Raw genomic sequence first — 12,747 nt, forward strand, 5'->3', positions numbered from 1 at the left:
ATTTCCTATAAGTCTGTAATTACATAAAATTAAAAGTTACAAATAACACAAAGAAAGAAAAAAAAAGAAAGAAATAAAATTCAGATCATACTGTACATGTGGCTTTGTAGTCCTGCTAATTATTTGTCTCTTTCACATCTTGGCAGCTCCTCTGCCTACAAGCATATTTTTTTTTTTTTTTGAGACAGGGTCTTGCTCTGTTGTCCAGGCCAGAGGGTAGTGCTGTCATCATAGCTCACTGCAATCTTGAACTCCTGGGCTCAAGGGATCCTCTTGCCTCAGCCTCCCAAGTAGCTGGGACTACAGGTATGTGCTGTCATGCCTGGGTAATGTTTTTAAATTTTTTTGTAGGGATGAAGTCTTGCTATGTAGCTTAAGCTGGTCTTGAACTCCTGGCCTCAAGGGATCACCCCCCCCACCCCGCCGCCGCTCGGCCTCCCAAAGTGCTAGGATTACCAGTGTGAGCCACTGCACCTGGCTCCAGTTATTTTTTAGGATAAATTCTCAGAACTGATAGATTTACTTTCCTACTTGTATCTAGAAACCTGTCCAATATTGGGAATTTTTATTCTTTTTTATTTTTAGTTTTTTAATTTGATAGGTGAAAAATGGCATCGCATGTTTTGTTTGCATTTCTGATGACTAATTTTTTCATAGTTACTGGCCATTTATATTTCTTCTTTTAAAATCACCTGTTCCTGTTTTTGCCCATTTTTATGTTGGAGTATTTGGGGTTTTTCTTATCAATTGGGAAGAGATCATTATATATTGTTGTTAGTAATTCTTTGTTACAGAGTTGCAAACCCTTTTTCCTAACTTTCTTTTGCCTTTTTTTCTGAAGTTCACTTGGAAGAATAGTTTAGTCATGATAGCAGGGACATTCCAATAGGAAAGTACTGACGGACAAATTTGCCCTCGTCGATATAAAATGTATTACAAAGCTGCTGTTATTAAAGCCTTGTGGAATGGGCAGAGGTACATGCAGAAAAGTCAGTGGACACGACTCAGAAACAGATTTAAGTATATATACGTAAGAGTTTAAGAGGTGATGAAAGAGCTTCCTGAAATCAGTGGAGAAAATAGTGTTTGGACAAGTGCCTATTACAAAAATTATGTTATATTTCTTCCTCACTCCAAAACCAAAACAAATTCCAGGTGGATTAAAAGATAAATGTAAAATATTTTTAAAAATGAAAAAGAATTTATCCTCTTGTAGTGGACAGTTTCCAAAAAAAAAAAAAAAGGGAAGGGATGCAGTTTGTAACAAGTATCTGAAAGAACGTATGCGAGTTAAAGACGTGGAGGTACAGACAGGCTTGGAAGGGCATTCCAGGCAGAGGGAACCGCCAGAGCAAAGATATGGAGGCTGAAAGCAGCGTGTAGACTCCAAAGAGACAGGGTCAAGAATCGAACTCAGGACGCACACAACGGAATCCAGAGCCGAGTCCATGCCCGCCCCCACAGGCCATCACAATGATGTAAAATAGCACTTTTCCCTTATATGGTACTTAGTATCTGTTCTTCTGGTAGGATACAGAAAACACAGATCGCGGGGCGGGGAGTCAGAGACCGGGACCTTCCCAGTCTGCTCCCGCCGGGCCTCGCCCCGGCCAGGCAATGCACCAAAACCTGGGCCCGGAGCCTCAGAGCCCTGACCGGCCGCCTTCCGATTGGACTCACCCCGTGTCAATCTTTGTCTCAGAACCTGGCTGTCCGTTGGACCCGCCCTAGAGGGCGGGGCTCCCGCCGAGGAAGCGCGGGGGAAGGTGGAGCGGGTGGCGGCGGTGGGGGCGGATGGTTAGACCTTAGGGGCTCCGCCCACACCCTTCCTACAGGCCAACGTGGCTGTCCATCAAGACCAGGCGAGGGCTGGAGTGGGTGAGGCAGGGCGGGGGCGGGGTCGTCCCTGCCGGCTCCGCCCCGAAGCCGGCGCCCGGCTTGGAATGGGCCAGTACTGCGAGGGCGGGGCGGGAAGGCGGCGAGGATCCGAGCTGGGTGCGGTGAGGCGCGCAGATCACCGCGGTTCCTGGGCAGGGCACGGAAGGCTGAGCGAGGCTGACCTGCTGGAGCTCCCGCCTCGCGCGCTCGCCCCACCCAGCCGCCGCCCGAGCGCTCGAGAAAGTCCTTTCGGGAGAAGCAGCGCCTGTTCTCCGGGGCACATCCAGGTTCAGGTGAGCGAGCCCCACCGGCGGGTCCCGCCCCGGGCGGGCGGGCGGCGACGAGACGCGCGGCTTGGCGCCGAGCGGGCCGACGTGTGGTTCTCGGCCTCGACGCGGCCGGCGACCTGCGCAGGCGGGTGCGAGCGCGGGCGGCCGGGCCCGGGCGCCGCATCCTCCCCGGGAGGCCGGGACCCCTTGCGGGGAGCGGGGCGCGAGGCGGCCGTCCGGCCCCCTCCCCCACAGACGCATTCCCCGTACGGGGCACCGGGAGCCGACCTCCCCCTCCTCCGGGGACAGGCACCCCGCCCTCGCCTCGCCTGGGCCCGAGTTGGGCAAACTTTTTAACCCTTTCCGGGGAGCCGCCGGCCCGGGGGCCCAGCCGAACGGGGCGGGTTGAGGTGGGGGGCTCGGGCAGCGGCTTCTTTGGAAGTTTCCAGGCGTTTTGGGAAACGGAGGTAACGGGCAGGCGGGGACCGCTTGGCAGCTGTCAGGGCGTTGTGAGTCAGTCGGACAGTCCTGCGGCAGACCTTGCACCCGGCTGGTTTCCGTCCTGCTGCCACTTCCTCGTTCGCCCGCCTGCCGCCGTCGGCCGCGGAGGGGCCCCGGAGAGGTGCGGGTGGGTGCGTGGGGAAGGGGACCGGGCGGGGACTGGTCGTTGGGGCCGGAAAGACCGCCCCCCACCCCCGCTCCTGCCCTCACCCCTGACTTGTTCTGGGGAGGAAGTCCCGGAATGCCGGCTGCCGTCGGGCCGCCCAGGCGTGCACCTGATTCCACCGCGCCAGGGGCCGCCCGCCCGGGCGGGGCGCGGGGGGAGTTGGCCCAGCCGCTAGGACCAGGCCTGGCCTATTGCATCTTAACTGTTTGAGCCAGATCAGGAGTTTCCTACACTCCCCCACTTCCCTGTTCAGGGGTCCTCACCCCCGTCCTGTCCTGGGGCCACGCCCAGGGCAGGACCCCGGCCCCCGCCCCGTCCCGCCAGGGTAGTCCTGCCGTTTCGAACTGAGACGGAGTACCCTCCAGGACTAGCTTGCTGGCTGTCCTGAAGAGGGGGCAGGGTGAGAGCCGGGGCTGCTGCCTCGGCCCCACCCAGCCCCCACCCAGCCGGTGTGGGCAGAAGGTTCCTAGGGAAGTTCCAGGTTTTGGAGACAGGGAGCTCTCTCCACCGGGCAATTGAGAGGCCCAACCACTTCTCGGTTCACTGCGCCCTTTTCTGGGTTTAACAGGATTTCAAAGTAACTGTTGAGTAACTGTCGAAGGGGAAGAGAACCTTAGCTCCTTCTCCATACAGTGCAACACTGTGGCCATTTCTGACTCCACTGTCTGGGCCCCACCTGATAACCTCACCTGAGGGTTTAGTATTCCCTTTTTGGTAAGGAGGGAGGCTGCCTTAAGGCCTGTTTAGACAGTCATTCAATTGATATTAGTCAATTCATATACAAGGCTGCTATGGGTGGGGGAAGGGCACACAGATGTGTAATTGAGCAAATATTTAACTGGCTTCTCTGTGCCAGGGACTCTGCCAGGTGGTGGGGGATGTGAGGTTGAGTAAGACCTGGCCCCTGCCCATGGGCACTGAGGGGAGAGCCGAGACAAATCTGCAGATGACTCTGACTGTGAGGCAGAGATGACAGGGACCCCAGAAAGGCACTCTGAGTCATGGGGGTTGGGAGACGGGAGCCCCAGCCTCTGCCCTTGGGGAGTTTACAGTCCTCAAGGGGAAATAGTGGCAGAGTGACTGCAATACAAAGGCTGCCTGTGATATGTGTCCCAAGCATGCCATAGACAAAGGACTTGAGGAATTTCAGGGCTGACGGGCCACTTCTGTCCGGGGAAAGGGGGAAGCTGCCATGAGGAAGGAGCATGTTGCAGGTTTGGCAAACTGAGGCAAGCATGTGGTGTTGGAAAGTGAGGAGTCATTTAGTGGATAATTGGGGGGTAATTAAAAACGTTAAGAAATTTCCCAGTGTAATTTGAGAGCCACTGTGCTCCTGGATGACTGTGGGGTGACACCAAAGAGCTTCACTCTCCACCCTCAGCAAGTCCTGACGGCGCAGGTGGGTAGATCCAGGTGCTGGTAGAGCTGGCGTTGGCAGCTCTGCTTGGAGCCATCTCCAGCCCGTGGCAGAAGGGCAGCCTGAGAGGCACATTTTGTGGGACTGTTTGTCTGAGGGCCCATGAGGGTAGAGGGGAGAGAGAGGGTCCGGGCCCTGGCTTTCTTGTTTTTATTTTTAAACTTTTTAACCTAAGAGGTTGGAGATGGGACAACTTCTCTCTTGTAGATGAAGAATGCATGTTAATCACAGCCTGCCTCTTGCCTACTCTTGCTCCAGAAAAAACAAAACAAGGATCTGTTAGCTCTTTAAAGAAGGAAAGCACACTCAAAAAATGCAGCATTGTTGTGTAGCCTGGTAGGGTATTGCTAGAAACCAGGCAGGCTGTGCTTTCTTCACTTCCTCTTCTAGCTAATCCTTCAATAAAGTACTTAAGACAGCCCTTACCAGCTTGACATCTTTATTTCAAAGGGAGAGGAGGGGTGGGCTGTTGTTTTCCTCTAAGCCTGGCCCTACCCTTCTCTTGGAGGGAGAGAAAGAGAAACCCAAAGCAAAGAAAAAAAAATCCATGCCTTGACAGCTTCCTCCCAAGCATCATGTTCCAGAAATATTTAGAATAACAAAATCTGTGTGTCGTCTTAATTAAACAAACGTCCTAATTTACTGAGCATAAAACAGCATCTCTGCCCGCTGGGGCAGGAAGTGCATTTTCCCTTTGTGCAGCCCCAGAGAGTCGCTGCCTCTCAGCCTTAACCCTTGGTGCGCTGAGCCCCTGAACACGAGTCCTCCGGTGTCAACAGAATGGAGCCCTGGCTGCTCTCTGGGCAGCGGTGCTCCTGTAGTAGCTTACAGAATCCCATTCTTAGAGCTGAGAAGAGTGGGGTCATGGAAGGAACGTGAGCTTTAGAGATAGGCAGAGTTCAAATCCTGACCTTGCCACTTACTAGCTTTGTGACCTTAGGCAAGTCATATAACCATCCTCCCTGAGCCTCAATTTCCTCATCTGTAATGTGGAAGCATGATACCTAACCTGCAGGGTAAGATGTGAGAACTAAAAGAAATACTGTGTATGGTGGCTGTGTACATTTAGCAAAACAAAACAACAACAACGAAAAATATATATATATAAATAATCAGTCTCAACTCTCTGAGTTATCAGGTGAGGAATCCAGGGGTGCAGTTGGGGGGCAGATTATTTTCCTGGCTCCTAGCTGAGTGTTCTTTCTGCCTCTAAAAAGGTTGCGTGTACTGTTTGTGCACTGTGAACCGCAAGTGGTAAAGACACAAGTGGTTATGAGGCCCATCTGCTGATGCTTTTGCGTGCACTTGGTGATGTGCAGCTGAGTGACCTCTTCCCAGGGCCCTGGACTGACTGGAAGCTTTGCAGACTGACTGTGGTTTTAGTTGTAAAACATGGTTTCCCGTGGTCTAGGAGATGGTCAAGGGGTGATATGGAAAGAGTACTGAACTTGCGTGACCGGAGACCTGGTTTCCAGCGCTGGCTGTGGTCAAGGGAAGATTTGATTTTGCTAGAAAGTGCCATACAGCACTACAGTGACATCGTACCAGTTTATGTGCCCACCAGTTATGCATAGGAGTGCTGGGAAACTGAAAAATTCAGTAATTTTAATTTCTCCAAAATGCCCCTACTCCTTAGGCACTCTTGTACCTTATTGATGGGAGTGTATATTGTACAGCTTTCTTTTTAGAAGGTAGTTTGGCAATATCTGTCAAGGCGTATTCCTTCTGACTTCATTCTAGAAATTTATCCTACAGATAAACTCGAATGTGCAAAACTAAGTGTCTGAGAATATTCATTGTAGCATTGTCATAGATAATGACAGGAAACAAGCTGTCCATTAAAAGGGTCAAATAAATCATAGGACAGCTGTTCAGTGGATGTCCTCATAGCCCTTAAAAAATGAGGCTACTCTATATTTACTGATTGGACATGATCTCCAAGATACATGGTAAGTGGGAAAAAACTGGACGCAAAGTAATATAAAACATGCGTAAGAGGTAAAACATGGTATGCCACCTCTGCTTATTTGTGCCTGCAATATTTCTGGAAAGATACTGAGACTGTGGTCATAGTGGTTGTCTCATAAGGGCCCAGGTGGCAGGAGTTGGGGGTGAGTGTTATTTTTCACTAAATACCCTTTTATATGTATTGTCCTTAAATGGTCAAAAATTTAGATCTTTCTTATTTTTCTTAACTATAAAAATAAGGGGCTGGCTGGCCAGTCTTACAGGTCTCAACTTTAAAGTGGCATTTCTTCAGAGTCCAGATTTCATATTGAATGCCTACTGTGTCAGGGAAGGAGGGAGGGGTCTTACAAATGGACTGACTTGCCCTTTGTGATTGGAACTCTTTGGGTCCTGTCTTCTCCTTCATGTCACGTTATCACTAGAGCAACCCCTTAAACAAGTGTCTCCTCTGATCTACTTCCTCATATTCTGGGAAATGGTAGATGATTGCCTTTTCTTTGCTGTATGAGAGGAGGAGGCCTGCATGTGTGTCTGCACACGGGATACCGTTTTGCCAGGTTCCCCACAGTTCGCCTGGCTCCAGACCATAAGCTGTCCTGTCCTGGGGAGCCTGCCCCAGCCCGAAGGCTAACCCAGACCTTCACACTCCTGGCCCTCATCGCATAGACTAGTGTCTCTCACTCTGTCCCCACTTGTCCCCTAGACATCTGGCTTTTGTTTTTTATATATTAACAACAATAGAAAAGCCCAAATTCTTGAGAAAATATGATCAGAGGGGCATTTTGAATTGGGGAGCCCTGACCCCTTGTCCAGGAAGACCCCTTGGCCTTGGCTGGTATGGGTGCTGGAGAAGCTGGCTGGTCAGTTGGCTCTTTTCCCCTGCAAGGTCTGTGCAAGACCCTGTCAGGGTCCTGAGTGGTCCCTGCAAAGCAGCCTTGGGGACTCCCGGGGGAATGACCTGAGTCACACATGAGTCCACACAATGAGCCTGGCTCTAAAATGGGGCTGCCACCACATGGGGTGGGGGGTGTGTATCTGCCCCCCACCTCCCCACCCCTCGTGCTTAGATGGCACCAAATACTTGGGAGGCACAAGGGGAGCTGCCCACTTGGGTCTGATGCGTGTCTCTTTAAAAAGTAACCGAGGCAGGCTTCTCTTGGAATTACTCAGGTCCCCGTTCTGACCATGAGTTTCTCGAGCCTGAGATGATTCAGTGCCTGGGCAGGTGGGGAGAAGGCCCTTAGCTGGCCCTTGGCGGGGGTCCAGGCCAGTCGGGGGTACCATCAGCAGCTGTCTGCATCTCTAGCCCAGGAACCTCTGGCAGGGCCTTCTGGAAGGGTGTGGCTTCCTGCCTGTGCAGGTTGGGCTGAGGCCTGTGGAGAGGTTGAGGGTTGCTAATCTCCTCCACCCTCCAGTCACTCCCTTGGTGCCTTTCAGAAGACCTTAAGGTCCTGTGGCACTTCCCAGAAGAAAAAGGGGGCATCTCAGGGAGGAATTTCTTGCTCCCTGGGCCAGCATGATATCTCTCCATATAATTTTTAATGTATCGAGGGAGCTATAAGCTACTCTCTTTGTTTTAGAAGTTGTCACTGACCAAAAGGACATTTACATTTTGGGAACTTAAGCCTTAAGTTTTCTTTTTTCTTTCATTTTAACTGTAATTCTAAATGATGCTCTGCTTAAAAGAAAAATCAACAACAATGATAAAAACCTCCCCACTGAATTTACTTAGAATTATAGAATGTCTGAGCTGGAAGGGATCTCGGAGATAATTGAAAAATATATGTATTTTTTCCATTAAAGAAAGAGCGATTTGCTCAAGCTCATTCTGTGAGTCGGGAGAAAACCTTGCTTTCACTCCACCCCAGGGCCTTTCTCTGCGAATCAGGAGGCCTCATTTAAAAGTGTTTTTTAAATGGCTACCATCCCTTTCACCTTTATGTGCTGTTTAGCCAAGCAACACACATTTAGCTCCTTTAATCTTTCCTCGAGTCTATTTTTCTACTCCCTTAATCTTTTTCTTTTTTAGGGGGACATTAGGGTTAAGGAATGGGGTGGGAAGTATTTGCGTTTCTCTGAACTCCTTCCAGTTGGACAGGGCCACTTGGGCTGAAAGTCCACACGGCTCAAAAAAATCAATATTTCACATGGGGTGGTGCCAGGCAGCGGGTGGGCCATTCAGAGAGCAGCCCTGGCTCTCCACTGTCCTTTAGCTGGTCCTGATTTCTAGTAACTTCGGGTCTTCTAATATCTCGGGCAATCAATTTGTTGTATTTTCAATACAAAACCTGTGGCAGAAGAAACAAAACAAGGTTTTGAGTTAGAGCTGGGTTCAGACTACTGCCTTTCTCCTGCTGCTGGCCTTGATTTCCCCATCTGCAACGTGGAGATGCCTGCTTTCTTAGGGTAGTAAAAGTATGTGAAATGGTCTACTTGTCCTCTTCCTGCCCTTCCTCTTCTTCTTCTTCCTCTTGCTATTATAATCAACATCATCTGTCCTCAGGTGGCAGGAAATTTATGTTCAAGTTTTAAAGATTTTATATTTATCCAAGAAGCCTGTCCCTTGACAGCAAGGTACGATGACTAAGGTGACTGAGGAACCTGCTGGAACATGCCCGGCATTGATGCCGAGGTTTCTGGGGCCTGCAACTTTTGCATCCTTTTTCTTTTTTTTTTCCCCTCTCTCTCTCTTTTTTTTTTTTTTTTTTACCAATTCTACTTGTTATGCTAATCTGAGCTGGCGTAAGTATTTTTTTAAAAAAAGCAGTAGAGGCACCTTTATTTAGAGTTGTCTGTGTTTAGAAGCCGCTGCGTTTCCTGTGTTTTACATTAAGTCACTGGGCTGGAGAAGGCAGCTTCCTGTCTGATAAACATAAAGACCGAGGCATTTGGAACAGTTGGGTGACTTAGTCTAACTGGGCCGGAATAGGGGAGAAGATTTTTGAACTCACTGGACTGCAAGAACACGGTGGTCCGAGGCAGGGTCTTTTTTCCTCTCTCTCCCCAGGTGGTAGCCTGGTGGCTGTCACCGTCAGGGCCCCTGATCTTTGTTGCAAGAGTGGAGTTCAGGTCCAGGCTTTTGAATGCCAGTTAGTGATCTCTCCATTTTATAAAACACTGATGGTGGGTACTTGTCTGGGAATCTTTGGGTGAGAAAGGTGGTGGCGGGGAGGCACTTTAAAGTTTTTATGTACTTGTTTCATATCTCAGAGCCAACTATTGGGTATAAGGGAATTTGCCCCCCAATTTCTTTGCCAAGTCAGTCAGTCAACAGAGACTCCTTAAGTTCCTGCTCCGTGGCCTACACCGTGTGGTGCTCAGCGGGGGGCCTCAACGGGGATGGAAGGCTGAGAGCCTGCCCCTGTCACCAAGGAGCCTTACCCTCTAGTAGGGGGTTGGGAGGCTGAGAGGGAGACTTGACATGGGGCAGGCCCGTGCTACCCTGAGTGACTGGAGACTTCTGAGCACCTTGAGGTAGGTTCCTGGAGGCTAGGGTGGCCTGGGAGGAGGCGGCAGACATGCAGGTGGGCAAGGAAGGAAGGAAGAGCTGCCGCCTGGAACCAGGATGTCTGGGTCCAGTCCCAGCTCTGCTACTACTAATAATAGTTAAATTTTATTGAGCACTTGTATGTGCCAGACATTGTGCTAGCGATTTTACATGGATTATGTCATTTAATTCTTTTCTTGTTTCCACAAGGTAGGAAATTATCCCCATTTTGCAGATGAAGATACCATGTAGGGATTCAAACTTGGGTGCTCCGACTCCAGACCCAGGTGTGGCCTTGTAGACGCCCCTCACTCCTGGGTGTGCATGTCCTTGCTTGTCAGTGAGGGGTTGCACTGGTCCCTGAGGCCTCCCCTTTGCCAGTGGCTGAGAGTTCATTCAACGAGCAGAGCACTGGGCCTCAGCAGAGTGGGGCTTCACACCCCACACCACGGTGGGCTACTCAGCTCGGTCGCCATTTTGATAATGTCACCTTGGCTCCTGACTTCACCTTTAACCCCAACTGGCCATTTTTCAGATGAGTGTGGTTGGTCCTGAGGAAGAGCAGGTGACAAGACCTTGGCTACTGGTGTGAATCCAGGCCCCGGGAGTGACTTGCCTGCTGTGCCTGCCTGTTCCTGGCTGGACCCTGAGCAGCGCCCACAGGGGCCCCAGCTAGCAGAGGGCCTAGCTCTCGACTAGTGGGCTTTTCTGGACTTTAGCCCACTCGAAAGTGTTGCATTCCTTCCTTCCTTCATCTGTCCACCCATCAAATCCTTAGTCATTCAGTGGTGACTCTTGAGAACTTACTCTAGGTGTAAGGTGCTGGGCTGGGTGCTGGAGATATGGGGGTTAAGGAAACGTGGGCCCTTGTTTCCAGGAGCTTGATGGTCCCATCAGATACAGATTCTGGGAGCTCAAAGGAGGCAGCCTCTGAGCTGATTGCCAGGTAGCGACATGGCGTGGCAAGTCCAGGGAGCAGGGCTGGGACCTTGTTTGGTTGCTCAGACTCCGGTGGAGCTTTGTTCAGGGGTGATTCAGGTTGGCCAAGGCCCTGTGAGTCACCTGGGGCTGGGAAAAGGTTTCTTCTCCTTAGGAGCTCCCGGCCTCAGCACTTGCATAGGCCAAGGTGGCCCATTAAGGCTTGCGTCCGTGTGCCATTTCTAGGAAATGTGGGAGTGCAGGATTCCATTCCCAGGTCGTTAGCTTCTTGATGGATGCCGGGAATTCTGCCTGCGCCCTCTGGTTGTGTGGTCAGCGCATTATTCCCAGCCAGAGGAGTTGGGATGAGATTTTTCATGGAGCATTGGGAGAGACATAATTGTTACTGGAATCAATTTCCTTTTAAAAGTAAAAAAATAAGGGGTGGTGGTGTTTATAGCATAAGCATTTATAACAACAAAGCTGGCAAAAAGCAAATTTGCCCCCACCCCATCCACTGTTTGAATTTTTCTGGGTTTCCTGTCCAAATACACATTTTACAAAATTGTAAGCAGAACACATACTGTCATGTATTGTGACTTATTCACTTAGTACTATAAAATGAAGTTTCTGTGTTGCAATAGCCTCCACAATTAATATTTTAATGGTCATGTTATGGTCCACTTAGGGGAAGAACCATTGTTTACATTGCCAGAAAATTTCATGGGTTTTATTGACTCTTTTGGAAATTCATTCATTCAGCAAATATATCCTAAACATCTATTTTATTTTTTCTGTTTCTTTTGTTTTTATTTTTAGAGACAGGGTGTCCCTCTGTTGCCCAGGCTGATCTCAAACTCCTGGCTTAAACCATCCTCCCACCTCGGCCTCCCAAAGAGCTGGTACAGGTGTGAGCTGCCACCCCCAGCTGAACATCTATTCTAGATCTAGGCCAGAAATGGCCAGGTGGTCAGGATGCAGGTGAATGAGATGTCCCAGGCCCTGCCCTTGCGGGGCTCATAGTCTAGACCCAGGAGCACGGTCACTTCCCTCTGGTGTAGCTGTGACAGGGCCGAGGAGTCGATGGCAGTTCCCATGCCCCATTCCAGTTGGTGGAAAACAGGTAAAACCGTTCTGTCATTAATGGTGAGACAGCTTAGAACATGGAGCTGGGGGATCTTTCTAGACTCTTTGGAAAAAGCTCTTTAGTCTCCCCCCTCTGCCCCCCCAATATGTATGGCAGTTATAAGGCTTGTTCCAGAAAACCCACTGGGAGGAGGTGAGGGAGCAGAAACTTCTCCAAAGGACCTCGCCAACAGGGAGGCTCAGGAAATAGCGCCGAGCCCTGCAGAGAGACTGTACTGAGGGTGACAGTGGGTAGGGTGGGGGCAGGAGGATAGGAGTGGGGTGGATCGTCTTCAAAATGTTCAAATGCCACTTGCAGGGGACTTCTGCTCTCCAGTGGCTCCTGCGTCCCCCAGGGTGCTGGAAGAATTGTAGCAACAAGTTGCAACAGTTTAGTTTTGTTGTAAAGAGGAAGTTTCAGAATCCTAGTGGCTGCCTTTGATCAGATGGATGTTTGTAGTGAGGGAATATTTGGGGGTGGGCTGGGCTGGGCCTGAGGGGATTAGATGGGTGGCTCAGGGGCTGGAGACTGGGCTGCAAGGCTGTCTTTGCTCTAGTGTTTTCTGTCATTGCAGAGGAATGGCTTCCTTGGCAGGTCTCGTGGCCTTCCTCTTTCTAGCCCCCCCATCACCCCTGTTCCCTCAGCCCAGCTCCCCACACAAATCAGTCTGGCTTGACTTCTGGTGTCTTCTTAGAGAGCGGGGGAGAAGTCGTCTCTTGTTCAGAAAGGAGCCAGGGGCTTGTTGCCCCCCACGCTGCTGAGGCCATGAAGAGGGCTGGGGGCCCAGAGTGGTCACTGGGACACTTCCATGGTCTTTAGGAGTTTTAGGTTTTGCGACCTAACTTCCTCTCTCCAGCGTGGGATTTGGATCAGTACCAGGTGCCAGGTGTGAGGTCTGACCAGCATGGTCCTCGATCATGGCCCCCCCGCCCACTGTGCACACAGACACACACCAAAAAACCTGAGCCTTAGCCTTGTTTCTTACATATTGACTTAAATTTTTTTTTTTTTTTTTTT

General features: G+C 50.5%; 1 protein-coding gene across 1 annotated transcript in view; it reads left to right on the forward strand.

Annotated features, from left to right (window-relative positions):
• Positions 1-1,911: 1,911 nt before the first annotated feature.
• MYH9 (myosin, heavy chain 9, non-muscle) overlaps positions 1,912-12,747 on the forward strand; it is a 91,924-nt gene continuing 81,088 nt past the window's right edge. Inside the window, exon 1 of the mRNA XM_012638092.1 lies at positions 1,912-2,171. The gene's annotated coding sequence lies outside the window, so the exon portion shown is untranslated. The remainder of the gene's footprint in view (positions 2,172-12,747) is intronic.

This window comes from Propithecus coquereli, unplaced genomic scaffold (genome assembly GCF_000956105.1).
Source record: "Propithecus coquereli isolate 6110/MARCELLA unplaced genomic scaffold, Pcoq_1.0 Scaffold126, whole genome shotgun sequence".
In the NCBI taxonomy this organism is placed as follows: domain Eukaryota; kingdom Metazoa; phylum Chordata; class Mammalia; order Primates; family Indriidae; genus Propithecus; species Propithecus coquereli.